General features: G+C 47.5%; 2 protein-coding genes across 2 annotated transcripts in view; both read right to left on the bottom strand.

Annotated features, from left to right (window-relative positions):
* Positions 1-8488, bottom strand: part of LOC140417898 (uncharacterized) — a 43617-nt gene extending 35129 nt beyond the window's left edge. The window contains exon 1 of the mRNA XM_072501329.1: positions 8394-8488. The gene's annotated coding sequence lies outside the window, so the exon portion shown is untranslated. The remainder of the gene's footprint in view (positions 1-8393) is intronic.
* Positions 1-17902, bottom strand: part of LOC140421752 (uncharacterized) — a 51192-nt gene that overhangs the window by 26638 nt on the left and 6652 nt on the right. The window lies entirely within an intron of this gene.

A 17902-nucleotide genomic window follows, 5' to 3' on the forward strand; every position in this document is an offset into this window, starting at 1 on the left:
ACACTGCCTTCCTCGGCCAATTGGGAAGCAAAAGGACTCATTACCTTACAGGACAGGGATTGACTGTCAGACAAGCAACCTTTATCCCATTTTCAATATTTTGATATCCACTGAAGAGAAATGTTCAAAGAAAATTACATTAAAATCTTCTTTACTGTCCCAATGATTTCCCAAAGACCCCAAATTCTTTTTTAACTGTCCTCATGATTTTCCAGACACGAATCTGACCAAAACAGAAGGTTAAATTTGAATTAATTTAAAATCTACTGAAGACCCTGAAACAATTGTCGATTGTTGCAAAGACCCATCTGGTTCACTGATGTCCTTCAGTCGGCAGCACGGTAGCATTGTGGTTAGCACAATTGCTTCACAGCTCCAGGTTCCCAGGTTCGATTCCCTGCTGGGTTACTGTCTGTGCGGAGTCTGCACAGCCTCCCCGTGTGTGCGTGGGTTTCCTCCGGGTGCTCCGGTTTCCTCCCACAGTCCAAAGATGTGCAGGTTAAGTGGATTGGCCATGATTAATTGCCCTTAAGTGTCCAAAATTGCCCTTAGTGTTGGGTGGGGTTACTGGGTTATGGGGATAGGGTGGAGGTGTTGATATTGGGTAGGGTGCTCTTTCCAAGAGCCGGTGCAGACTCGATGGGCTAAATGGCTTCCTTCTGCACTGTAAATTCTATGATCTATGAAATCTTCTATCCTTACCTGGTCTGGCCTACACGTGACTCCAGATCCACAGTCAGTTTGTTGACTCTTAAAATGCTCTCTGAGATGCACTCGGTTCAAGGGCAATTAGTGCTGGGCAGTGAATGCTGGCCCAGCCAGCGACACCCACATCCTGTGAATGAATAGAAAAGAAAATCTGCCACCCTTACCTGGTCTGGCCGACACGATTCCAAACCACAGCAATGTGGTTGACTCTTTAAATGCCCTCCGAGATGGCCGAGCAAGCCACTCAGTTCAAGCAAAATTAGAGATGGGCAATAAATGTTGGCCCAGCCAGTGACTCCCACAAATAATTCAAATAAAATCCTGGAGACTCCAGTCAGTCAATCCGGGAGAGTTGGCATCCGGTCCAGGCTCGCAGCGCATGCGCCCAGCGGCACCTTGTCCTCTGTAAAGATGGCGGCCGGTAACCCGGGCCTGTCACCGCTCAGCTCTCATTCTGTTTGGTGCTGTTTAAGACGGGACCGTTAACATTTTCCTCGGGAGTTGAAGCCTCCACGGGGTATTTATGAAGCCTCCCGGCTCACTCCGCAGCTTCTATTGCTCCCCAGCCACCCACCGGCTCCAATCCTGAAAGTCGCTCGATTGTTTCTTTCCCGCTCCTCGCACCGTCAGCGACAACCTGAACTGCGCATGCACCAGTCACAGTCGGACTCTGCGCATCTGCGCGGAAGTTCTGTGATGTGGATAGAGCAACAACGCATGATGGGTAATAATTCTGCCATTGAAATCGATATTGTTGATTCAAATTATGATTTGCCAACTGATTACAATTGGTACCGTTGGGCCAAGGGAACAAATGTATTAAATAAATTAATACAGCAACTGAGGAGTACAGGCCCATCCACCACAGTCTGTCCTGGGTGTGATTGACAACAGACCAAACACAGACAGTGAATTGTTAACGTGTTGGGGTCTGAGCAGGTTAAGGTGAACAGTGATTTTTGTCCCCCTGGACAGAACAGTTAAACTACTCCTCGCCAATAATGTGCTGAAATTGGATCAAATGGCCTGGGCTTTTAAAGTTGGAGTGTTGACCAATGGGAAAACTGAGGAAATCCTTTTGGACACATGAAGTGTGTGGGTGATCTCCCTCTGAACTGCTCCTGAACTGCACATTAGATTAATTAATGACTAACTCATATTTATTCTTATCCAGTGGAAACATCTTCCACTTGTCTATCATATCAAACCTGTTCATAATCTTACAGGATCAGGTCATCCTTCATTCCCTTTTCCAGAGAAAAGGTTTACATCCTGTCCAATCTTTCTTGCTGGGTGTAACCTGCCAGTTCAGGCATAATTCAAATATCTTTTTCTGCATCTTCTCCAGTCCTTGTAGATCCATTTTACAATATAGAGGCTTTAACTAATCTGAGAAGCAAACTCACCGTTGTCCCCAAATGCCTGCATGTTGCAGTATTTTAGTCATTTTACTGTTCGCTGAATGTAAAATGGGACAGAATAAGATCCAACGAGCCAGTCTGTAACACTGTAGAACATCTACAAACTTGTCTCTTCCACGTAATGCTAAACAGTTGACTTTTTCACTTTTAACCTGTCAGTTATGGCATTAATAATAATGTCAGAGAAAGACTGGATTTCAGCTTGGTGACACCAGGCCAGACTAAATTTTAGTTCATAGGATTGTTGAGCTAATTTCTCCACATCATAAGATGCCACTGACGATTCCTGAACTGTCAAACCAACGGAAGGAATTTATATTTACCCTCTGTTCATCTTAGAAGTGTTGATTCTGCTGATACTGTCACTGTTAATCACACCCAGAACTGAACCATCTTCATTCTGACAATTGGGGTTTATTTCGAATCTCTGTCACTGAGCTGGACTAGAGTTTAATATCTTGTTGTTTGTGAAATAAATCAGCTTTGTTTCAAACACTGTGTCAAGTCCTTGATTTTTCTCGGGGGAAAGGAAATTAATTGATGGCCACGTGCCACCAGGCCATGCCAGTCTGAGTCTTTTAAGACAGAGATATCTAGGTTCTTGATTAATAAGGGGCTCAGGTGTTATGGGGAGAAGGCAGGAGAATGGGGATGAGAAACATATCAGCCAGGATCGAATGGCAGAGCAAAGTCGATGGGCTGAATGGCACAATTCTGCTTCTCTATCTTTTTTTAAAATGGGAGGATCTCATAGAAATGTACAAAATTCTAACAGGAGTGGACAGAGTAGATTCATAAAGAATGTTCCCAATGGTGGGGAGTCCAGAACTAGGGGGTCATAGTTTGAGGATAAGGGGTAAAACTTTTCAGACTGAGGTGAGGAGAAATTTTATCACCCAGAGAGTGATGAGCCTGTGGAATTCATTACCACAGAGAATCGTTGAGGACAAAACATTGTGCAATTTGAAGGAGTTAGATACAGCTCTTGGGGCTAAAGGGATTAAAGGATATGTACGACTCTGTGGTGCAATGGATAGTGTGTTGGACTTCTACTTAATGGCAAGTAAGGGATTCAAAGATTGTGGGATCAAATCCCACCAGAGTCGACTGTTAGCGTGGTGCAGTGGTTACCACTGCTGCCTCACAGTGCCAGGGACTCGGGTTCAATTTCTCCCCGTGTCTGCGTGGGTTTCCGCCAGGTGCTCCGGTTTCCTTCCACAGTCCAAAGATGTGCAGGTTAAGTGGACTGGCCATGGTAAATTGCCCTTCAGTGTGCAATGGACAAGGGCAGGGTAATCTTTCAGAGGGTCGGTGCAGATTTGATAGGCCGAATGGCCACCTTCTGCACAGAATTCTATGAGATGGGGGGGGGGAACGGGTATTGAACTTGATTATCAGCCATGATCATAATGAATGGCGCAGCAGGCTCGAAGGGCCGAATGGCCTACTGCTGCTTCTATTTTCTATGCAAGTCACGTCAGCTAGATTGGATTGGATTGGATTTGTTTATTGTCACGTGTACCGAGGTACAGTGAAAAGTATTTTTCTGCGAGCAGCTCAACAGATCGTTAAGTACGAGAAGAAAAGGGAATAAAAGAAAATACATAATAGGGCAACACAACATATGTGTTGGAGCGTGTAAGGAGGGCAGATTTCCTTCTCTAAAGGACATCAGTGAACCAGATGGGTTTTTACAACAATTGACAATGTTTTCATGGTCACCATTAGACTTCTAATTCCAGATTTTTATTTAAAAAAAATGTATTTTATTCAAAATGTTTTTGGCCAAAAACAATACAAAGGTTTTCCTTTTTACAACAATAAAACAGTATAAATAACAGTGGCCGTTTTAACAAATAAATAAATAATATATAAACTAAATGGCAACTGCCATATCAAAAACAATAACTCTCCAAAAATAAAATCAAGCAATCCAATATACATAACCTGGTACAAATATCTATACACAAGCATCCCTGAGGACACGCCCGGGCCCTCTTCCCCCCCCGGGTTGCTGCTGTTACCTTCCCATTTCCTTTATCGTTCTGCGAGGTAGTCAATGAACGGTTGCCACCGCCTGGTGAACCCTTGAGCCGAACCCCTTAGTGCGTTTATCCGTTCTAGTTTTATAAACCCTGCCATGTCATTTATCCAGGTCTCCACGCCCGGGGGTTTGGCTTCCTTCCACATAAGCAATATCCTTCGCCGGGCTACTAGGGACGCAAAGGCCAAGACATCAGCCTCTTTCGCCTCCTGCACTCCTGGCTCTTCTGCAACCCCAAATATAGCCAACCCCCAGCCTGGCTCGACCCGGATCCCCACCGCCTTCGAAAGCACCTTTGCCACCCCCACCCAGAACCCCTGCAGTGCCGGACATGACCAAAACATGTGGGTGTGGTTTGCTGGGCTTCTCGAGCATCTCCCACACCTATCCTCTACCCCGAAAAATTTACTGAGCCTTGCTCCGGTCATATGCGCCCGGTGTAAAACCTTGAATTGTATCAGGCTTAGCCTGGCGCACGAGGACGACGAGTTTACCCTACGTAGGGCATCAGCCCATAGCCCCTCCTCAATCTCTTCCCCCAGCTCTTCTTCCCATTTCCCCTTCAGCTCATCCACCATGATCTCCCCCTCGTCCCTCATTTCCCTGTATATATCCGACACCCTACCATCCCCCACCCATGTCCCTGAGATCACTCTATCCTGAATCTCCTGCATCGGGAGCTGCGGGAATTCCCTCACCTGCTGCCTCGCAAAAGCCCTCAGTTGCATGTCTCAAAATTCATTCCCTTGGGGCAACCCATATTTTTCCGTCAGCGCTCCCAGACTCGCAAACGTCCCGTCTACGAACAGATCTCTCAGTTGCACAACCCCAGCTCTCTGCCATGCTCCAAATCCCCCATCCATTCTCCCCGGGACAAACCTATGGTTATTTCTTATCGGGGACCGCACCGAGGCTCCCGTCCTTCCCCTATGTCGTCTCCACTGCCCCCAAATTTTTAGTCTGGTCACCACCACTGGGCTTGTGGTGTATTTCTTCGGGGAGAACGGCAACGGCGCCGTCACCATTGCTTGTAGGCTGGTTCCCTTGCAGGACGCCATCTCCAATCTCTTCCACGCCGCTCCCTCCCCTTCTCCCATCCACTTACACACCATTGAGATATTGGCGGCCCAGTGGTATTCACTTAGGCTCGGTAGTGCCAGCCCCCCCTATCCCTGCTACGCTGCAAGAACCCCCTCCTCACTCTCGGGGTCTTTCCGGCCCACACAAAACTCATGACACTTTTCTCAATTCTCTTGAAAAAAGCCTTTGTGACCATCACCGCAAGGCACTGAAACACAAAGAGGAATCTCGGGAGGACTACCATTTTGACCGCCTGCACCCTACCCACCAGTGACAGGGGCACCATGTCCCATCTCTTAAAATCCTCCTCCATCTGTTCCACCAATCTTGTTAAATTAAGCCTATGTAGGGTCCCCCAACTCCTGGATATCTGAATCCCCAAGTACCGGAAATCTCTTGTTACCTTCCTCAGCGGTAAGTCATCTATTCCCCTGCTCTGCTCCCCCGGATGCACCACAAACAACTCACTCTTACCCATATTCAATTTGTACCCCGAAAATTCCCCAAACTCCCCGAGTGTCTGCATTATCTCAGGCATCCCCTCCACTGGGTCCGCAACATACAGCAATAAATCATCTGCATACAAAGATACCCGGTGTTCTTCTCCTCCCGAGTACTCCCCTCCACTTCCTGGAGCCCCTCAGTGCTATGGCCAGGGGCTCAATCGCCAATGCAAACAGTAACGGAGACAGGAGACACCCCTGCCTCGTACCTCTATGAAGACGGAGGTAATCAGACCTCTGTCTGTTCGTGACCACGCTCGCCACCGGGGCCCTATACAGCAGCTGTACCCATCCGATATACCCTTCTCCAAAACCAAATCTCCTCAGCACCTCCCACAGATAATCCCACTCCACTCTGTCGAATGCTTTCTCGGCGTCCATCACCACCACTATCTCTGCCTCCCCCTCTGGTGGGGGCATCATCATTACCCCTAGCAACCTCCGTATGTTCGTGTTCAGCTGTCTCCCCTTAACGAACCCAGTTTGATCCTCGTGGACCACCCCTGGGACACAGTCCTCTATCCTCGTCGCCATCACCTTGGCCAGGAGCTTAGCATCTACATTTAAAAGGGAAATGGGCCTGTAGGACCCACACTGCTGCGGGTCTTTTTCCTTCTTCAAAAGGAGCGATATCGTTGCCTCCGACATAGTCGGGGGCAGCTGCCCCCTTTCCCTAGCCTCATTAAAGGTTCTCGTCAAAAGCGGGGCCAGTAAGTCCATATACTATAAAATTCCACCGGGAATCCGTCCGGTCCCGGGGCCTTCCCCGCCTGCATGCTCCCAATCCCTTTTACCACCTCCTCCATCTCAATCTGTGCTCCCAGTCCCGCCCTCTCCTGCTCCCCCACCTTAGGGAATTCCAGCTGATCCAAGAAACACATCATTCCCTCCTTCCCTTCCGGGGGCTGAGCCTTATATAACCTCTCATAAAATGCCTTGAACACCCCGTTCACTCTCTCCGCTCCCCGTTCCATCTCTCCCTCCTCATCTCTCACCCACCTATCTCCCTCGCTGCTCCCCTCTTCCTCAATTGGTGGGCCAGTAGCCGACTCGCCTTCTCTCCATACTCATACTGCACACCCTGTGCCCTCCTCCACTGTGCCTCTGCCTTACCCGTGGTCAGCAGGTCAAATTCCACATGTAGCCTTTGTCTTTCCCTGTACAGTCCCTCCTCCGGTGCCTCCGCATATTGCCTGTCCACCCTCAAAAGTTCTTCCAGCAATCGCTCCCTTTCTTTACCCTCTTGCTTCCCATTATGTGCCCTTATGGATATCCGTTCCCCTCTAACCACCGCCTTCAACGCCTCCCAGACCACTCCCATCTGAACCTCTCCATTGTCATTAAGCTCCAAGTACCTTTCGATGCACCCCCTCACCCTTAAACATACCCCTCATCCGCCAATAAGCCCATATCCATTCTCCAGAGTGGGTGCTGTTATTTTTCCTCTCCTACCTCCAGGTCTACCCAATGTGGAGCGTGGTCCGAAATGGCTATAGCCGTATATTCCATCCCTGTCACCTTCGGAATCAGTGCCCTTCCCAAGACAAAAAAATCTATCCGTGAGTATACTTTGTGAACATGGGAGAAAAATGAGAACTCCTTACTCCTAGGCCTACTAAATCTCCAGGGGTCTACCCCTCCCATCTGCTCCATGAAGTCCTTGAGCACCCTGGCCGCTGCCGGCCTCCTCCCGGTCCTGGACCTCGACCGGTCCAGCCCTGGATCAAGCACCGTATTGAAGTCTCCCCCCATTACCAACTTTCCCGCCTCCAGGTCCGGGATACGTCCCAACATACGCCTCACCAGATTTTTATTTAATTGAGATGTCACCATCTGCCAGAGTGGGATTCGTATCCCAATCCCCAGAGAATTACTCAGGGCCTGGGTTACTAGTCATGTGACATTACCAATATGCCATCACCTCATCGAGTGATGCAGTGTATATTACACACATTTTTAATCCAGTAATATATACGTGTACATGGTGAGCAGCCTATATAATCCTTTTCAGGCCTATTTGCCCTGCACAGGAATTAGTGAACATGGATCAGCATGAATTGTCATTCAGAAGAATTGGGACGGTGTATATTAGACACAGCAGAGAGAATGGAGGGAGTGTGTGTGAGATGGAGATATACAGGTTTTGGGATGCGAAAGGAAGGAATATTCATTGAAACGAGCACTATGTGTTGTGAATATCTATCCTGAATCGAAAGAGAAAATGTTGGAAAATCTCAACAGGTCTGGCAGTGTCTCTAGGGAGAGAAAAGAGCTAACGTTTCGAGTCCAATGACTCTGTCAAAGCTTTGACCTGAGGAAGGAGCAGTGAAACAAACCTGTTGGACTTTAGCCTGGTATTGTAAGACTTCTATCTGTAGGATGATTCTGAAGGGTTTGCTCCAGCTCAGGGGAATCAGGGTGAACGGGAGGTGGAGCAAAGCCCGGGGCTCTCACTCACTACGCATGCGCTCAGCCGCACACTTCGTCCACTCGGGCCTGTCTCGGGGAAAAGCCCGAGCAGCGTTCGCCGGTTTAACTGCCGTATCCGAGCTTAACATTCGGGGCTTTCGGCCTACCCGGAGTGTTTATGAAGCCTCCCGACCCATCCACCGGCTCTATCCATCCTTCATGACTCACCGAGCAGGGTCAAATCGGCAGATTATTTCCATCCAACCTCCTGAATCCTGAACTGTTATCGGCACTGCGCATGCTCCAGCTGACGTGGGAGACCGGGGCTCAGCCCCGCCCCTCATTCACTCCGATTGGTTGGAGGACCAGCTGCTTCGCTTGGTGGTCCAGTCACGTCTCTCTCTTCCTATTGGTCCAGAGCTGCCGTCAATCATTCACAGGGCATTGTGAGCTGGAGCATGCGCAATGCCGATGCTGGACTCAGCCGGGAGGTTTCACTGAAACCCGGTGGAGGCTCCAAACCCCAATAAGAAGTTTCCGAGCCCGGGTTTGCATCGAGGAGGGGGGGGGGGGGGACAGCTGCGGCCTGTTCCCGGTGACAGGCCTGAGTTACCGGCCGCTGTCTTTATAGAGGCTGCAAACCCGCAGGGGGCAAAACATCAGAGAGAGAGTTTGTTGCGAAACCAATGGGATTTTGTAAAGCAGGAGGTCAGGGTTACAGTCAACAACAACAACAACTTCTATTTTTATAACACCTTTAACATCATAAATCATCCCAGTCAACTTCACAGGAACATTATAAAACAAAGTGAGACACCCAGACACAAAAGGAGATATTAGGGCAGGTGACCAAAAACTTGGTCAAAGAGGTGAGTTTTAAAGAGTCTGAAAGGAGGTGAGTGAGGTGGAGACGGGGAGGTTTAGGGAGGGAATTCAGTGCTTGGAGCCGAGGGAACTTAAAACCATGGCGGAGTAAATGGAATCGGGGGCGTACAAGAGTCCAGGATCAGAGCTGTGCAGATATCTCAGGGGGTTGTGGGGCTGGAGGAGATACAGACACAGGGAAAAACGAGGCCATGGAGGGATTTGAAAACAAGGGTGAGAATTGACTGGGAGCGAATGCAAGTCTCAGAGAATAGGGGTCATAGGGGAAAGGAACTTGCTGTGAATTAAGACATGGGGAGCAGACTTTTGGATGGCTTTAAGTTTAAGAGGTAGAACAAAGAACAAAGAAATGTACAGCACAGGAACCGGCCCTCCAAGCCCGTGCCGACCATGCTGTCCGACTAAACTACAATCTTCTACACTTCCTGGGTCTGTATCCCTCTATTCCCATCCTATTCATGTATTTGTCAAGATGCCCCTTAAATGTCACTATCGTCCCTGCTTCCACCACCTCCTCCGGTAGTGAGTTCCAGGCACCCACTACCCTCTGCGTAAAAAGCTTGCCTCGTACATCAACTCTAAACCTTGCCCCTCTCACCTTAAACCTATGCCCCCTAGTAATTGACCCCTCTACCCCGGGGAAAAGCCTCTGACTATCCACTCTGTCTATGCCCCTCATAATTTTGTAGACCTCTATCAGGTCGCCCCTCAACCTCCTTCGTTCCAGTGAGAACAAACCGAGTTTATTCAACCGCTCCTCATAGCTAATGCCCTCCATACCAGACAACATTCTGGTAAATCTCTTCTGTACCCTCTAAAGTCTCCACATCCTTCTGGTAGTGTGGCGACCAGAATTGAACACTTATACTCCAAGTGTGGCCTAACTAAGGTTCTATACAGCTGCAACATAACTTGCCAATTCTTATACTCAGTGCCCCGGCCAATGAAGGCAAGCATGCCGTATGCCTTCTTGACTACCTTCTCCACCTGTGTTGCCCCTTTCAGTGACCTGTGGACCTGTACTCCTAGATCTCTTTGATTTTCAATACTCTTGAGGGTTCTACCATTCACTGTATATTCCCTACCTGCATTAGACCTTCCAAAATGCATTACCTCACATTTGTCCGGATTAAACTCCATCTGCCATCTCTCCGCCCAAGTCTCCAAACAATCTAAATCCTGCTGTATCCTCTGACAGTCCTCATCGCTATCCGCAATTCCACCAATCTTTGTGTCGTCTGCAAATTTACTAATCAGACCAGTTACATTTTCCTCCAAATCATTTATACTACAAAGAGCAAAGGTCCCAGCACTGATCCCTGCGGAACACCACTGGTCACAGTCCTCCAATTAGAAAAGCATCCTTCCATTGCTACTCTCTGCCTTCTATGACCTAGCCAGTTCTGTATCCACCTTGCCAGCTCACCCCTGATCCCGTGTGACTTCACCTTTTGTACTAGTATACCATGAGGGACCTTGTCAAAGGCCTTACTGAAGTCCATATAGACAACATCCACTGCCCTACCTGCATCAATCATCTTAGTGACCTCCTCGAAAAACTCTATCAAGTTAATGAGACACGACCTCCCCTTCACAAAACCATGCTGCCTCTCACTAATACGTCCATTTGCTTCCAAATGGGAGTAGATCCTGTCTCAAAGAATTCTCTCCAGTAATTTCCCTACCACTGAAGTAAGGCTCACCGGCCTGTAGTTCCCTGGATTATCCTTGCTACCCTTCTTAAACAGAGGAACAACATTGGCTATTCTCCAGTCCTCCGGGCCATCACCTGAAGACAGTGAGGATCCAAAGATTTCTGTCAAGGCCTCAGCAATTTCCTCTCCAGCCTCCTTCAGTATTCTGGGGTAGATCCCATCAGGCCCTGGGGACTTATCTACCTTAATATTTTTTAAGACACCCAACACCTCGTCTTTTTGGATCTCAATGTGACCCAGGCTATCTACACACCCTTCTCTAGACTCAACATCTACCAATTTCTTCTTTTTGGTGAATACTGATGCAAAGTATTCATTTAGTACCTCGCCCATTTCCTCTGGCTCCACACATAGATTCCCTTGCCTATCCTTCAGTGGGCCAACCCTTTCCCTGGCTACCCTCTTGCTTTTTATGTTTATGTAAAAAGCCTTGGGATTTTCCTTAACCCTATTTGCCAATGACTTTTCGTGACCCCTTCTAGCCCTCCTGACTCCTTGCTTAATTTCCTTCCTACTTTCCTTATATTCCACACAGGCTTAGTCTGTACCCAGCCTTTTAGCCCTGACAAATGCCTCCTTTTTCTTTTTGACGAGGCCTACAATATCTCTCGTTATCCAAGGTTCCCGAAAATTGCCGTATTTATCCTTCTTCCTCACAGGAACATGCCGGTCCTGAATTCCTTTCAACTGACACTTGAAAGCCTCCCACATGTCAGATGTTGATTTGCCCTCAAATATCCGCCCCCAATCTATGTTCTTCAGTTCCCGCCTAATATTGTTATAATTAGCCTTCCCCCAATTTAGCACATTTATCCTAGGACCACTCTTATCCTTGTCCACCAGCACTTTAAAACTTATTGAATTGTGGTCACTGTTCCCGAAATGCTCCCCTACTGAAACATCTACCACCTGGCCGGGCTGATTCCCCAATACCAGGTCCAGTACCGCCCCTTCCCTAGTTGGACTGTCTACATATTGTTTTAAGAAGCCCTCCTGGATGCTCCTTACAAACTCCGCCCCGTCTAAGCCCCTGGCACTAAGTGAGTCCCAGTCAATATTGGGGAAGTTGAAGTCTCCCATCACCACAACCCTGTTGTTTTTACTCTTTTCCAAAATCTGTCTACCTATCTGCTCCTCTATCTCCCGCTGGCTGTTGGGAGGCCTGTAGTAAACCCCCAACATTGTGACTGCACCCTTCTTATTCCTGATCTCTACCCATATAGCCTCACTGCCCTCTGAGGTGTCCTCCCGCAGTACAGCTGTGATATTCTCCCTAACCAGTAGCGCAACTCCGCCACCCCTTTTACATCCCCCTCTATCCCGCCTGAAACATCTAAATCCTGGAACGTTTAGCTGCCAATCCTGCCCTTCCCTCAACCAGGTCTCTGTAATGGCAACAACATCATAGTTCCAAGTACTAATCCAAGCTCTAAGTTCATCTGCCTTACCCGTAATACTTCTTGCATTAAAACATATGCACTTCAGGCCACCAGACCCGCTGTGTTCAGCAACTTCTCCCTGTCTGCTCTGCCTCAGAGCCCCACTGTCCCTATTCCCTAGTTCTCCCTCAATGCTCTCACCTTCTGACCTATTGCTCCCGTGCCCAGCCCCCTGCCATACTAGTTTAAACCCTCCCGTGTGACACTAGCAAACCTCGAATGGTAGAATGTGGGAGAGCAGCCAGGTGTGTAATGGAATTGTCGAATCGGGAGGTGACGATGGTAAATTGCCTTCGTATCTAAAAAGGTTAGGGGGGGTTACGGGTAAAGGTGGAGGTGTGGGCTTAGCGAAGGTGCTCTTTCCAAGGGCTGGTGCAGACTCGATGGGCCGAATGGCCTCCTTCTGCACTGTAAATTCTATGAGGTCAGAAGCTCATATTGGATCAAGTATGAAACCAAGTTTTCAAAGAGACTGGCTAAGTCTCAGACTGTTGCCAGGGAGAGGGATAGAGTCGGTATGTCAGGAATGGAGATTGGAGCAGGGACTGAACAGTGGATTCAGTCTTCTCCATATTTGATTGAAGTTATTTAGTCAGCAGGAAGAGAACCAGAATGGGCCCTAAGTCTGATATCCGGTATAACTTAGTTCGAGAGGGAGAGGAAGAACGAAGGAAACCCTGGAAGATTTGGAGAAACGACCTTTGCGATTGCTCATCAAATCACCACAGTCAGTTCTGGACACAAAGTTAACATCCGTTATTCTGTCTGCTCAGTCAGGGTGATTCAGATTAATGTCTGTCACAAGTACTTATAAAGCATATTCTTATCTCTAATTATATAAATTTGGTAACAGGATACAGAAATAATGATCTCATACTTTATTTGAATTTCAGCCCCAGGGAGGAGGGAGAGTATGTGGGACGGGGATTTACAGCTTTGGGGACAGAAGAGAGAAAAATATGTTCCCCAGAAACTGGAATTAATTGTTCTGAATTTCTATCCTGTGCTGATAATGTTTCTTTGTAAACTCCGTTTACATGGCATCAGGAAAGCGTTTTCAGACATGAAACACAAACCAAATATCACATTAAGATCTGACAGTGTCACTCAATTGATCAGGACCTGAATATCCTCAGACTATGAATGTGGAATGAAAATGTTTGTGGGAAAATATTTCAAACATCAGTGAGACTGGAAAAGCACCGAGACACACACGCACCCGAGTGAGTGTGTTCCAGTGAACTGACTGTGGAAAGAGCTTTAACCAGTTACAGCGTGAAAAATACCACACTATTCACTAATGGGAGAAACCATACACGTGTTCTGTGTGAGGACCAAGCTTCACTTGATTGTCTGAAGAGGAAATGGACAAAGACACTGACTCCATGGAGATACCGTCGAAACAGTGGGGTATGATTTTCGCTTAGGGGTTTCCAAAATGCGAGAGGTCCCGGGTTCATATCCCGCAGGAGCCCTGCAAAGTGCTTGACTGGGGAGGTGATGGTGTAGTGGTATTGTCACTGGATGAGTAATCCTAAGACCCAGCACAATTCTCTGAGAATGCAGGTTCAAACCCCACCACGGCAGATGCTTCATTGTGGCTTGTATTTGAACTTGGATCCAATAAATCAGGGGCAGCAAGGTAGTACAGTGGTTAGCAAGTTGCTCCAGGGTCCCAGGTTCGATTCCCGGCTTGGGTCACTGTCTGTGCGGAGTATGCACATTCTCCCCGTGTCTGCGTGGATTTCCTCTGGGTGCTCCGGTTTTCTCCCACAGTCCAAAGATGTGCAGGTTCGGTGGAGTGGCCATGTTAAATTGCCCTCAGTGTCCAGTGGGGTTACGGGGATAGGGTGGCGGTGTGGGCTTGAGTAGGGTACTCTTTTCATGGGCCAGTGCAGACTCGATGGGCCGAATGGCCTACTTCTGCACTGTAAATCCTATGATTGTGGAAGTTGGATGTTCAACAGTATAGTGTGAATCAGGTCAAAGGAGCAAAGGGTAAGTCACAAAGACAAGATGAGCTCTGAGAGAGCACAATGGAATTTAACGGGGAAAGATAGGAGTTCAGAATTTGGAAAAGAAAGGACTTTCGAGGCAGTTTTACTGAGTGGTTTAGTGGAAGACGAGCAGCAGAATCAGCTGTTCGGATTGTTTCAATGGATGAGGTTTTCCAGCCCTTCCTGCTGGCTGGATCTCCCAGTCCCACAGATCTCTCCGTCTGCTATTCCGGTTCATTGGTTGTCTCATTGAGTTCGCTGTAGGCCTCTTGGGGTCTGTGGAAGAACCTCCGGAGCCTCATTCGCCTGATGAATTCCCTGGAGGGAAAAAACTACATTTTCTTCATAGCCTTCAACAAGTCATCGATGAAGACAAACATTATGACAAGGCCATCCCCACCCCCCCACTATTTTCCTTCAAACAACTGCGCAAACGCAAACAGACCATTAATTGAAATGAAAATCACAAATCATTAGTCACAAGTAGGCTTCAAATGAAGTTACTGTGAAAAGCCCCTAGTCGCCACATTCCGGCGCCTGTTCGGGGAGGCTGGTATGGGAATTGAACTGTGCTGCTGGCCTGCCTTGGTCTGCTTTCAAAACCAACGATTTAGCCCTGTGCTAAACAGCCCCAAACTACTCAGCAAACTACCCAACCTTCAGAAGAACAGCGACCACGGCACCACACAACCCTGCCATGGCAATATCTGCATGACGTGCCAGTTCATCGACCTGGGTAACACCATGAGAACACCACCCACCAGGTACGTGGTACATACCCGTGCGACTCAGCCAACATTGTCTACCTCATACACTGCAGGAAATGATGTCCCGAGGCGTGGTACACGGGCAAGGCCATGCAGACGCTGCGACAACGGATGAACAGACCACGCGCAACAATCGCCAGGCAGGAGTGTTCCCTTCCAGTCGGGAACACTTCAGCAGTCAAGAGCATTCAGACTCTGATCTTCGGGTAAGCGTTCTGCAAGGCGGCCTTCAGGACGCGCGACAACGCAGAATCGCCAAGCAGAAACTTATGGCCAAGTTCCGCACACGGGTACGGCCTCCACAGGGACCTTGGATTCATGTCACATTAAACTCACCCCCTACCATCTGGCCTGGGCTTGCAAAATCCTACACCTGTCCTGGCTTGAGACAATTCACACCTCTTTAACCTGTGATTATCCCTCTCTCCAGTCGCACTGTCTGGACCTGTAAAGATTTAATTACCTGCATAGACTCGCATTCAAAGAATCATCTTGCATCATTGACATTGCCCATATATGTGTTTGTGGAACCCAGCCCTTCATTCACCCGAGGAAGGAGCTGCACTCCGAAAGTTAGTGATTCGAAACAAACCTGTTGGACTTTAAGCTGGTGATGTAAGACTTGTTACTGTGCCCACCCCTGTCCAACATCAGCATCTCCACATCATAAATGAGAAGCATTTAATGCTTCTGCCAGTTTCGAACCAGGCACCTTTCGTGCATCAGGTGAATGTGATAACATCTACGCTACAGAAACAGCTGGCAGCACAGTACCCAATCACCCTGTGCAACGTTCAGTTGCACAGTCTTGCTGCAACTCTCAATGGTTCGGCTGGGAGGCCAGGTCACTGATTACATGAAGACAGCTGTTCCTTTAAAACAGGTGTCTCAACTTGTCAGACCATAAGCTATAAAACTTGTGTTGAACTTTAGCATTTGTTCAGCAAATATCTAACAGAACAATGCTCTCTGTTCAATCATTAATGCATCATTCTTATCTTCTGAAAGAAAATTTCCATCAATTTTACTCAAAATTTGTTTTGTTATTCAACGTTGAACATCAAGAGATTTGTTTGTTATGTGACTTCATTTTGAATTGAATAGCTCTCGAGTCTTCACTCTGAATAACTCTGAAATATACATCATTGAATTGCAAACACGACTGACCAAGAAAAGAAAGCGTTTCACTGGGTGACAGAAATCCCATGAATCTTTGTTCAGTTTGACCACAGTCAGCTTTTGAACAAAGTCAAATATCGTTAAATGGAAGAGAATTGAGAATTATGTGTTACTTATATTTGACCCCTCTGTGTTTTGCTGTGAAACATTCTGCAGCCTAAATCCCGTTCATGTATAAGAAAGGAGGGGTGACAGGAAATCCGCACTGAGCCTGGATTTCCTCATCTCCCCGAGTGGCTTTTCCTGTTTCTCCATCATTAAGGCCGAATCTTTCAAAAAGATGGTTCAGTGAAATCTCTGCCATTTCCTCTAATTCAGTTACGGTATCGTTTGTGTCTGTCTGTACGAGCACATTACCATTAGGTATGTTTCAGATGGTGATTAAAATCTTAATCTGCTTCTACAAAGCCATTAAATTCTTTTGTGAACTGAGCAAACTGCCAAGATCCGCACTTTGATTTTTCATGTATGGAACGATCTGTCTCCACTGTACACAGAACAATACTTTTCACTGTACCTCGGTACATGTGACAATAAATCAAATCCAATCAAAGAGACAGTTTCTTACTCGTCTTCAAATTGAAAAGTCTTCTTAAAAATTATTCATTCATGAGAGGTGGGAGTCACTGGCTGGGCCAGCATTTACTGCTCATTCCAATTGCCCTTGAACTGCGTGTCTTGTGAGGCTACTTCAGAGGGCACTTACAAATCAACCACAACATTGCTGTGGATCTGGAGTCACATGTAGGCCAGGCCACATAAGGAGAGATTTCCTGAAGGACATTCGTGAACCAGATGGGTTTTTACAACAATTGACAATGTTTTCATCAGACGTTTAATTCACGACTTTTATTAATTTCAATTTCACCATCTGTCAAAGGCAGATTCTATCCCAGATCCCCAGAGCATTAACCTCGCTCTCTGGATTACTCGCCCAGTAACAATACAGGGCAGCACAGTGGCTTAGTCATTAGCATTGCTGCTTCACAGCACCAAGGTCCCAGGTTCGATCCCACCTCTGCGTCACTGTCCGTGTGGAATTTGTACATTCTCCCCGTGTTTGCGTGGGTTTCGCCCCCACAACCCAAAGATGTTTTAAAAAAAATTGGAGTACCCAATTTTTTTTCCAATTAAGGGGCAATTTAGCGTGTCCAATCCACTTACCCTGCTCAGCTTTGGGTTGTGGGGGCGAAACCCACGCAAACACGGGGAGAATGTGCAAACTCCACACGGACAGTGACCCAGAGCCGGGACCGAACCTGGGACCTCGGCGCCATGAGTCAGCAGTGCTACCCACTGTGCCACCGTGCTGCCCTAGCCCCACAACCCAAAGATGTGCAGGGTAGGTGGATTGGCCACGCTAAATTGACCGTTAATTGGAAAAAATTAATTGGGTACTCTAAAAAAAAATTTTTTATAACAACACCATTACACCACTGCCGAGGCCACATACCACATATTCTTGACAGAATAAGTTGTCTCGTGTTGTATTCTGTGATCATGTCTTGCAATGATTCTACCGAACTGCTGGTGACTTAGCCAGAATGATGATTTATTAATGTACACGTGGTAAGGTAATGATCAGAATGCTATACAGACCAAGTTGTCACAGAGTTACATTAGACACTCTTGGAACTACTCTGACGTGCGACTGTCCTCGTGTACGCCTTACAACCTTCTGCTGGTAGCCGGATGTCACTTGACTGATGCCGGACGCCACCTACTGGTGGGAGTTCACACTGCTGAGTCCTTGTA

This window comes from Scyliorhinus torazame, chromosome 5, assembly GCF_047496885.1.
Source record: "Scyliorhinus torazame isolate Kashiwa2021f chromosome 5, sScyTor2.1, whole genome shotgun sequence".
Lineage (NCBI taxonomy): Eukaryota > Metazoa > Chordata > Chondrichthyes > Carcharhiniformes > Scyliorhinidae > Scyliorhinus > Scyliorhinus torazame.